Raw genomic sequence first — 9025 nt, 5'->3', positions numbered from 1 at the left:
AGAGTGCTGTTACTTAGTGTAGTGATATTATGCAAATTTTCCTCTTGATATCAGTAACGTTCAGAGAACAAGAGACCGTAATTCATATTAGCATCAATGCAGACCTAATCACAAGCTCAGCTTTAGATAGATGCCAACATATTCCTATTTCTATATCTGCTGTTTTTAGGCATTTTTCCTTGTCAGTGTTCATGCAACTTCCGCAATTGCAGCAGCCTCTGTGCTCCTGAGAGGGACAAGAGATAAGAGCGGTTGTCTTTATGTATTATTGAGCCCCCACGTTTGCCTTTCTAAATAAAGGCTGCTGACAGAATCACTAAAATGCAGGACAGTGAGCGAACTTCCAAAGGCCACATCACTGTGCTCTGTACAGCAATGTGTGCCGCTGTCAGAACTGGGTTAGTGTACAGTTGGTGGCTTTAGCGAAACAAAAAAAAAAAGCAATTTTGCCCCCTTTGTCCTTCTTAAATGCCCATCCCCCTTTCTTCTCTTTCTGGCCTTCCCCTCTGCTCTCTCCTCTGCAGCTGATCTAGTCTGGGCCCTGTGGATGGTGCACAGGACTGTTTTCATTCACTCCCTATTGTCTGTTGGCCACAGGGTGGCCCTCCCTCTGCATGTGTCGGTCATTACTGGAGGCCAGCATTGCAGTGTCCCTGAACTCTGTCACAGCATCACACAGGCTTAAATATATCACCATGTCCCATGCTCTGTGTAGGAGGGATGTAGTGAGTTTTGATTTGTGTAGTCAATGTAATATAGTGATGTTTGGCTGTATTAGTGTGTAAAATAAGCTTTGTGGTGTCTAAACATCCTTTTAATGCTAAATTATTGGATTGGACCTTCATGGTATTGTAATGTCACTTCAGACACTGAAACATCACAACCTCAGTGATAAAAAAAAAAAAATGGTGCTAAATGAACTATACGTGTCACTTTCTTTTTAGTTTTAGAGACTCTGACTTGGCAAGTATGTTGTTTGTATATCTTTGCTTTGTCTTGCATTTCCAGCTGTTATGTCAGGTAATTCTGAAGCATTGGCCTTAGTATCTAATATTAAGCTTAGGTTTAGCGTCATACTGTCAGCCTTTTGTTCTGGAGCACTGGCCTCAGTGTCTAATAATTATCTAATATTGAGCTTAGCTTTAGCATCACACTGTCATTCTTTTTTTTTGTTTGTTTTTTAATATAGCCTGTGGACCTTTTTATATAATGGCAGTATCTTAACAATTATGTATTATGTTAAAGATTTCACTCTCAATCTGTTCTTTGCTGCTGTTACTCTGAGTTTCATCAGGAGTAAATTGTCAGAATCAGTACATCTGACTACTTGGCATTAAATAATAATCAGAGGAACCCCTGAGTTGATACTTATCCATAACTAATAGTCTTGGTAATTAATTTGATCATAACAGACTGATTTGTTCTAATGGAAGAAAAAAAAAAAGAAAACTGTGATATCGGAGCAGCGAGTATGAAGGATATACCTTTCCACAACCAGTGACTTGTTGCTATATTTTTCCATTGGTTCTCTAACAGCACCAAGCCAGAAAGAATGAAAAATGCCTCTGGTCAAAAGTCAAGTCAGTATTGATGAACATGTGTTGCAGTCTCTTGAGCAATATAAATTACCCAACAGAATTTTGTAAAGGTCGAACTGGTTTTTCTACCAACATTGCTGGATTATTCCTTTTTCCAAAAGTGCTGGTGAGAAATTGTGCGCTTGTAGTTTGGAGGCAGACTGCCAATTATGTCTCAGAATTGCGTCACTTTACAGTATTATTCTGACATGCTCTGGCTGGCACTACCCAGCTCTCAGCCCTACCCAGTGTAGCTCAGCACCTTCAGGACAAGCTTTATACATCTGTGTTGATAAATTTTTGCTAATCTTTAAATTTTAGACTACAAAGAAAGCTGGCTGGCCTTTAGGAATGGTAGCCCAAAGGATGCAGTAAATCACTGAGCAAAGTTTTGAGGTGTGGACTGCTGAGCAACATATCCTCTAAGAGATGGGAGGCGTCCTGCCAGCATGAGGTGTAGTATATAAGATGTGCAGCAGTGTTCCCTTGCTTTCAGGAAAATTAAAATGGTTGAAACAATTTAACAGAATCAGATGCAATTAGATTCAATGTAGTTAAATCTTTAAAGCTTAAAAAGTGTGTATTTGAGATTTACCAGGTGAGGTATATATAATTTTTTTTTTTTTAAACAGAGAGAGAAAGCAGTTCAGCGTCCATGGTTGCATGCATCCAAAAATATAACCATTAGTTAGCTCTACAGTTTTTGCACCACGGGGCTGTAACCTTATTTTTCTCATCAAGGTACAGGTGATTTTTTTTTTTTTTTACAGCATTGCATGCTGTAGAGTTTGCTTTTGTTCACTTCAGTGTGTGTGTGTGTGGGTAGACTAGTCACATCTATGTTTTCAGCTGTGATATTTTGAACTGTTACTTGTGGGCTTTTAGTTTTCAAGGACAAGGCCGTGCATGTCAGTGTGTGCACTCTGGAGTTCTTCACTCTGCAGCTTGTCACGCACACTTGGTCAATTTAATCCTCTGAGGAGCTAGGAGCAGAGATTCGTGCCTCCTCACTTTTAAGTGCTCAGTGTCACAAAAGTACATGCTGATGTCACTTTTGGCTTCAGTTCAAGTGAAAGAAGTTCTACAGTTATTCAGATCTGTAGATTGGCTTTCCCCCCCCCCCCCTCCATTATGTATGTCAGAATCTTAAAACTTTTTGTTCTTCTGCCTTTCCGCTCATCAGCCGAGACAATATTTACAGTATGCCTATTTTCTGTTTTGATCCCATGAAAGGTGTTTCAGAAATGGCCTGTACAGTTTAGTGTTTGTGCAGTATTACTAGCAAAGCTTTAAATGTGTGAATTAGTGTGCCCACACTAGAAAGGACAAAAAAAATTTAAATCACAATGTGTAGGCTGATATTTGTGGATTCCTATTGTATGTCAGTGTTAACAGAGTTAAATGTATATAACTTTGTCGCTTCCCTTCTTTATTAATCTCACATCTTACAAAAAAGGAGATGTAGATTTGCATGATGGCCTTAACTCATGCTGTCGTTAATTGAAATTAAAATGGCAGTCTAAGTATCCTCAAGTGGCAGTAGTGACTTAAATACATCATTTTAATTTATTTAACTTTGAGCTAAATGAACTTTGGTATTCTTGGGCATAGGCTACATTTGTCATAAACTTCTGTTCTCAGGTAGCAGTGCATATGTTAGAGTTATACATGTGAACAGGATTAGGGCTGCAACTAAGAATTCATTTCATTATGGGTTCATATAGTGAATGTTTTTTTATGTTCATTTTGTTCATCATTTAGTCTGTAAAACTTCAGAAAATGGTGAAAACATGACCGTGCTGTGGTACAGGTATGAAATGTTGTCAGGTTGCGATTGGTTACATATCAGTTGATTTACAGCTGCACTTCAGTCACGAGTTTGATCAGCTGTGAAATGCTGCTTCCAAACTCCCACTCAGTCACTTTTCCGTGTAATTAATTAGCACAATCAGTGAGCTGCTAAAACAGAGCCAGTACCACCAGCTTCAGAGGTTGAAGGGTAACACATGGCGAAGTCGCAAAAGTATAGCATGTGTTGAAGTATCTGAGTGGACTACATGTAAAGTAATGCCTAAGCTTTATTAGTTTTTGGTTTTGAATGTCCCTTATGTTTTTTGCATATTGTCATAGTGACAGTGCAGATAACTTTAGTGTGTGTGTGCAGTCAGAAGTGTTTGCTATATTTGAACTGGGAATCACTGTATTCTCTTCATAGTAACACTGCGTGCGGAGGCTTTTCTCCCTCCTGTGAGAAGGCTTTGGGATCTGAGAGTACCAATAACTAAACACGCTACACTTTAATGAGTCCTAAAAGGCAGCCGGCTCAGTGGGGTAAAATTGTGGAGGTGGATGGTTTATCCTAGCAATGATGGGAAAACAAAAAAAGAACCTTGTGGTCTTTATCTGGGGTTGGTTTCTGACGAAAACCGTGAGGCAAGGCCTCTTGGGGAACAAGATGCTCCGCACTGAAATGCCTGCACTTAGAGGAGACTGCTGGCTGGCTGCACACAGTGAAAGCCTTGACTGAAATTTTTGGGGAGCGGCGTCTTGCCAAGCTTCCTCTTCCAAGTGTTTATCTAATGAAATATTTCTGCCTTGTGGCACTATCTCAAGCGGGACAATAGCCAATGTTTGTGCTTTGTACTTAGAATAAAAGGTGAAACATATGAAATGGAGATTGAAGTAAGTCATTTTCTTCAACAATATGTTCTCTTGTGGCCTGCGTTTCTTTCCGTTACTATGTACGTGGGGGAGGCTGCTTGTTGAGTGGTTAACTGCTTTTTGCGTTTTTTGGCACATGAGAAATTTTGGCTGAATATCACTTGGGTTTTTTTTAAAACTCTGTCCTTGTATCCTTTCTGTCATGTTAACAAAACAGCTAAAAAAGTTTAAATGTGAAAACAGTACTTATAATTTGCAGCCACTAACTGGTTTCACTTTGAGACAAGTAACAGATGGAAAGAGCAGCAGGACGGTGAAGCTGACCCTGTGAAGTCAGCTTCAGTCAGTTTTTTGGGGTATGGCGATAATTCAGTATTGTCATTTACCATGTTTGTTGTTTTAGTCAAATAAAATGCATAACACCTGAACACAGGTCACTGCATTTTTTCCACTGAGCTGTGATGCCACAATTCATAATAATTCACATTCACATTTCATTAGTGTTGTCTGGAGTGGAGTTAGAGTAAAAAAAACTGATTATTTATAAGTATATTGTTACCAAGAAAAGCCACTGACAGCTGTATTTATTGGAGTTTATCGTGGCCTGATGCCTAAAGGTGCTTAAAGGTGCTCTTCTTCTGTTTCCATTTTCTGTATGGGGTAAGTTTTACACATCTTCAGTCACTAAGTTACAGATTGGGATGTTAATGATTAATTGAAGATTGATTTACCACCCTGGGACATCATTTTTTCTAGTACGACAGGACAGGAGTAAACAGTACTGATAAAATACTCTCTTCTTATGTAGTTTTGTGTCAGAGTTGATATACGTTGTGATACAGTGAGGGCTGACATACATATTGTCTCATGGTATTTGCCTCCAACCCTACAAGAGGAACAGCGCAGTAAAAGTTGGTGTTCACACCCTGATGTGTTGGGAATTCAGTGTTGACGCATTAAGCACTTGTCGTCTGCAGCAGTCCATCAACTTTAACTCGTTTAATGCTTTGCCTCCTTTTGCCATTTCTTTGCATGCTGAAAAATGTAACAGTAACAGGCTGTACACATCACTTGTTAGAGATGCTCATACCTCATGTGCCCTGGGAGATTTAGGCAGCTTGTTGTAGTTGTATGAACCTCATGCCTGTGTTTCACCCTCCTGGTTAAGCTCCTTGGCTGGCAGGCGAAAAGATGTGACTGGCAACACCATCTGCGTCAACATGAAGCAGCAGTGAGAGATCACATTCGCATAGAGATGGCCACTCCTAAATTTGTAGATAAAGTTTTGATGGTTGCAGTTATTTGTAATTGTTATAACTTTTAAAACATGAGTAGCATCTCGCCGGTAAAACATTGCAAAGACATAAGTGTCTTTTCTTTCAACCAGTTTGGCAAGTTAACCTTATACTGGCCTTTGACAAACTGTTTGCCCTTTGTGAGGCTTTGAATTTTTCCATAGTTTTTCCTGTTCCTTATCTGCGTGACAGCCACATACACTCTGCTGAGGTTATTGTTTCATCTAGTGAATGAAATTCAGCTGTCATGTGCATCGAAGCTGTATGGCTGTAGTTTGTATTTTTGCTTAGCTTATGTAGTCAGTGGGTTTCGACCCTGGCTTTGGGACATGACGAATCAAATGACTCATGAGTTTGCGATTGTGCACTGCAACGTAGCCAGTGCAGTTTGTCCACAGAATAATCAGAAGCCTGAAAACAGCGGTGGCGAGGATGGACATATTTCAGGAAAACATAACGAGTCCAAGTAAAACAAACAAGTCCATGTACGCCCATCTGCCCTGCCTTCAGGCAACATTGGCCTGAATGTTCAACTTTAATTGCAGAAATATATAATTGACATTATGCCACTTCATTTTCATTTGTAAATGCTCCTTTGATAATTTTTTTCAATTGCTTAAATTTCAAAAATAAAAACAGAAGTCCACTGGAAGTTCACAGTTTAACCTGATGTCTTTTGAAAATTGCTCCTTTTGTCAGACCAGCAGTCCAAAAAAACATAGTTAACATTATGAAACACGAGCAGCGAGTCTTATCATTGTCAAGCTTAGTTATGTCACTGCCCCTAACAGAGAACAAGTCAGCCAGTAAGCACAGTCATTATGAAGCGGCAAGCTGTTAAGTGATGCTGCTACTATAATGTTGTATTTTCATGTGTGCACTGAGGAATCTGTGCATTACGCCATTTTACACATGGCTTCTAAACTGCTGCTCCTCTGCAAACACTGGGGCGAGCATATTGCGTGTGACACGGGATGTCGTATAATTCAGTTGAGAATGCGCTGTTGTGAGGAGGCTCTGGCACAAGCTTCACCACTCGAGCACAGCTTCTTGAACACAGCTGACTGAACTGAACTGAAAGTATTGGCTTGAGTCCATTACGGTCCTGCCGCATCACAGTGAATTCTGTAAGAAGTAATGGGTAAATGAAAGTGACTGATTTTATTTGTTTTGAAGTAAAAAGCACAGAGACTCCTGATAATGGGGTATGGCGGGGGAGCATCTTGGTCATGTGCTGACAGAGGGGGTCATCTGACCATTGATACATGCTTTTAGATTGAAATGAGGAAAAACAAACTGCCTTAAACTCTCTTAGAAATCACTGAAACCGTAACATGTCCGTGGCTTATCTTAAAGGCAGATTAAACTCTTGGTCTGAGTGCCTGGGGTGCATTAAATCTTCCGATGTTTTTCACCAGTTTGCAGTGTTTTATGGCTAAATGATGTGTGTGTCTTAGTGAATGTTTTGCAACTGTGTTCCTCTAGTTCTCCAAAGAAAGGGATTAACAGAAATGTGATTTCTCATATCATCATTACTTATCTGGAATCAAAATTTGAATTACCATAGTAGTCTCTTTCTGCCTAAATAGTGTCTGTTATCTGCCATTGTTTGTACAATTTTTGTGCACTTCAGAGAAAATGTAAAATAATTAACGGAACTATTGGCAGCAGGTTATGTTGATCAACACAAACTATTTTTCTTCCCTTTGTAATCCTGATTAGCCCGCTCCGTGCTCTGGCAAAAACATACATGTTCACCCTGCTGTGAAGCTTTGTGTACACCGAGATTCACTCTGACATTCTGAGTAGAAAGATAGCTGAATGTCTGGATAAGTAACACTGTTAAGTACTTTGTCATGTTTTAGTCAAACCGTCAGAGTGGACTCTAAGCTCTCACGCTCACAGTACACCTCCAGTTTTTCACACTTGGGTAAACTGAGGTCGTGATTATTTTCAAATCAAATAAGAATCAAGAGTGGATCTACAGCTGTTTGATCTGACTGACACCGAGCTGTTTCCTGCTATTTGCCAGATTACCTGCATTTATCTACGCCGTAACGCGCAGCCAATCACTGCGTGTGACAGTGACAGCTGAGCTGTGCCAGTGTTGTGATACAATTAACAGGCAGAGAAAAGCAGCTTGTTCAAAAAAAAAAACAAAGGTCATGACAATTTCAGTCATGACTTTATTTTCATCAAGATTCAAACTACTGTAAAGACAAGAAATATCTAGCAGGGCAAAAGTCTTTAACTGAATGTGCATAGGAGATTAGAGGAAAATGCTGTTTGAGAGCTCCAGTATATGTTTGACATCTTGGGAAATGTTAGATAGGGAAATTTTAAAATTTGTTTTTAATTTGTACATCATCCATCTCTCTGCGTATGGTGAAACATTAAAAATGGCACATGGACCATGGTATGCGATGCTCTCCACTAAGAAATATCGATCAGGTTTGTTGGGTTATACCTGTCTGACAACTGCAATTCTGTTTCCAGCACTTGAGTAGAGAAAATCGATTTGCATTTGAGTTATGACATTTTCACCAGATGCAACCAACAAGGTGAAATAAATTCATAAATAGGATGCTAAATGCTCAGTCATCTGTGCTGAAATTTTGAATTTTTTTTTCCACTTTAACATCATTCTATAGTCTGTATGTGGATTTGTATTATAACTTAAACATATTATCCATAGAGGCACAGGAGAGAGACGTATTTGTCTTAGGCCACAGTCTGTGGAAATAAATGCTGTGATATTCATTCTGCCCATTCCCTTTTGTTTTGCATGACAGTTTGACTATGGAGAGCATCTGTATGCAGTGACAGCTAATTTTTGCAAGGTTAGATGCAGCTTTAAAAAACACTGATGTGCAGTTTCCCTCAGGAATTTTGTAAATGACCCAAAAATAAAGTTTATCATTTTATTTTGTATCTGCTGTGATCAGTTTTTCGTATTTTAAAGCTAGAACTAAAAAGTTTTTTAAAATGCACTAGTTGTTTTTATTGTGGTGATTGTAAGTAACTACAGGGAAGTTACCTGTACAGATTGCTTTTGCTATAAACTGCATCAGTATGATTTGGTAGATTTTCAGTTCCTCATTTTTTACCTCATTGGTAATGGAGATTTAAGTCTGTTGTAATTATTGGTGAACGCTTATCATCTCACCTTGTTCTCACTAGTTTCTTTAAGAAGTATGTGTATGTTAAGACTTATGGGAAACTTGCAGATTATTTTATTGTGGATGTTTGAAGTTTTAGCATGTTCTGTGCTAAAGACTGGCTAAACAAAAGCAGGATGTGTCAGCGTAACTTAAGCACCAGCTCTGTTGCTGGATCGGAGCAATCTGAGCACACCAATTGATTTGTGCCTTCTAATTTTAGTGAGCGTCTCTGTGCAGCACTCCCATCCATTTTACTAATTGCCATTCCATGCTTATTGTCCAGATGTTGTGGCCAGGTTTTTCTCTTGACTGAACACTCTACACTTCTTGG

This window comes from Toxotes jaculatrix, chromosome 23, assembly GCF_017976425.1.
Source record: "Toxotes jaculatrix isolate fToxJac2 chromosome 23, fToxJac2.pri, whole genome shotgun sequence".
NCBI lineage: Eukaryota > Metazoa > Chordata > Actinopteri > Toxotidae > Toxotes > Toxotes jaculatrix.
This window is presented reverse-complemented; position numbering follows the sequence as displayed.